Below are 2918 nucleotides of genomic sequence, written 5' to 3'. Positions count from 1 at the left end.
AATATGCAGTAAAATCAAGGTATTCTATTAGTTCTCTCTTCAAATTGAAGTTGAAAATAATGAATTTGATTGGAGAAGTAGTGAAACATTTTGATTATTCATTTGCAATAAAAGGAAATATACTTGAAGGTTTCTTTTTGTTAGCTCTTTCTTGTGGAATTTGCTTATGTTGTTTTTTTGGAGGTGTTCAGGAAATACCATTAGATTGGTTGAAGGCTATTTGGATATAATTGCCTTAATGAAGTGTTTGCTAAGTTGCGATAAAGATTGAAAATTTTTGATGGTATTAATTTTTATATAGATCACCATTGAGAACTTTGCCTGGGGTATTAATTTCCATTTTCCCAATTTATAAATGTTTCCTGTAGCTCCTAATTGTGATGCTTCATTTACACATTTTTTACATTTTATCTTATTACGGGGCTAAAGTCTGTCACGAGTCAATTAGATGTTCCAGACTTGCAACAACTTGTTGTGCGTTATATATATAATTGCATATTTCTTGGATATCAGGTATTGGATTGGTTTCTCATTGCTTATTGACTTATACTCTTATCGCGTTTTAATTTCACATCTCAATTGCGAAAGATATCATATGTAGCTTGTGCAACCATGTTCAGTATATGATGCCATCGTACTTACTACTCTTTGTTGCAATTTACCGTCCAGATTATAACTTGACAGTTAATTTTGTGGAATTCTCCTTTGCTTGTCTATTAGCTTGATTTGGTTGTTGATCCATTGTTGTTAAAGGAATTGTTCTATCTTGTCTTTGTTGTTCTTAAACTCCAGTCAACAAAAATCATGAATGGTCAGAATAATGCAATCGATTCGCATCAGAGATGAATCTAAGGCTAATAAGCGAATAGACGTATCAGAGATGAATTGACAGCTTGACTCCCTTCACATTGCTTTGTTCTTCTAGCTTCTTCAGCATAAAAAATTGCTTGTGAGCCATATATTGAATTTGATAGCCACATCGTACAGCTGTCTACTATGACTTCCTTGAGATGAAGAATGACTTGCTGCAAATGGAACATACAGCTCTAGTGGAACCCAAAGATACATGAGAAAAAAGTTGTTTAATGTAACACACAAGAGACATATTGTACATTATGGTCATAGATTATAAGAAAATATATTACTTTTTCATAATTAGGATTTTGAAAAGACTCGGTGATCATTTGGGAAGTGAAAAGTTTCGAAGGTTTCTCTGTTCAAGTCGAGAAGCGAAAGTTGTTGAACTATGTATGTAATAGCTTGTATTGTTGACTTTGGGTCCTAGACTCCCACGACTTTAAAATGCATCACTTGGGTCTAATGTCACTTCTTTTTATATCAACAATCAATATCTTACTTGCGTTTTGTTTTGTCGATGTTGTATATGCCTAGGATGCTACAATGTTCTTTGTACTCTGGATACCAAGACAAAAGGCAAAAGACAACACAATTATTGGACTTTCTGTATTGAGAAATCGGAATTCCTGGACGTAAATGGTTAGAGAAAATTATTGATGGATTGTACGCGTCCACTGTACGTCAACGGACCATGTCCCTTGACTTAGCAAGAACAGTAACTGAAATAAATACATAAAATAAATAACTGAAAGTAAAATCTGCACAAGGATTTTACGTGGAAACGCCCTTGCTCAAGGGCGGTGAAAACCGACATGGGTGCGACAATATTTTTGAAGAGTCCGAGCAACATAAAATCAACAAAAATAAGTTTTATTTACCTTATCATTAAACCTATTGCCTGTAAGTGTAATAACTTCAACTTTAGCGATGTATATCGAAATCAACAAAAAGATGCAACACAATAATATACAGGAAAATGAGTCCATATAGCGTTTCATTGCAGCCCAGATTTTGATTTTTTTACTGAAAATTGATCTGCATTTGAAGGAGATTTGGATGCCTGAATCGAATTTTGAAGACGATGAGGAAATTTTGTAAGGAAGAAAAGGGAGAAAGAATGAAAGATAAAGGGTGTTTGGGGATATTTCTAAAAGTTTATGGACCATTTTGTATTATAATTTTCTTTTGTGGGTGAACTTCAATTTGAAGTTTGATCCCATTATTTGGTGGCGTTTGGCTATGTTTCATTTTGTGGCTATGTTTCATTTTGTTTTTTATAAACTTTATAAAGTGAAAGTTTTTCTTTATAAAAAAAAAACTAAATAACTCAAAATCTTCATTAAAAAAATATTGAATTTTTTTAGTTTCTAAAATATGGAAATACAACTAAGTGCATAGTTTTAACTAATCTAAATAAATGGCAAAGAGAATACTAAAGTAAAATCCCTTATGCTTATTGGATATGTTCGAAATTTTAGTTGTAGTATTTTTCTCTTTCTGTTTATAGTTTCTTCACTTCTTAGTTTTTCTGATCTTTTTACTTCTCATTTCATGTTTCATTTTTTTTTACAAGAATAAATATTCTAAATTTAATATATAATTTGTCTAAGAGGATTATGAATAGGCACAACACACATAATTAATGTGTGTATATGTATATGTCTAAAAGTTTATTTGAGAACTCTTTTTTTTCCTTCATTAAAAAAAATGATAAAATAAGATTCATCTTATAAGCACTAATCTAAAAAGAAAAATAAAGAAAAAACAATGTTCAATGTTTATCTTAGCACTTATTCTAAGAGAAAAATCTTGTTTATGATTTTGACTATATATAAACGAAATTTTGAATAAACTAGAACATCAATAATACCATTCAAATCTTCAACTAATTTGTATATTAATCTTGAATCAATGAATAAAAGATGAAAAGAAATAAATTTCTAATTTTTAAAAAATTGTGGGGTAGATTGTTGGGTTGTCAGGTTGTGCAATGAACCTTCAATCTTTCGAGAATTTTCAAAAGAAAACCTTCGAATTTTTAATGTGGTGTCGACTGTTGG

Source organism: Solanum stenotomum, chromosome 11, assembly GCF_019186545.1.
Source record: "Solanum stenotomum isolate F172 chromosome 11, ASM1918654v1, whole genome shotgun sequence".
Taxonomy (NCBI): domain Eukaryota; kingdom Viridiplantae; phylum Streptophyta; class Magnoliopsida; order Solanales; family Solanaceae; genus Solanum; species Solanum stenotomum.
The sequence above is the reverse complement of the archived record's forward strand: the minus strand, read 5'-3'. Positions refer to the sequence as shown.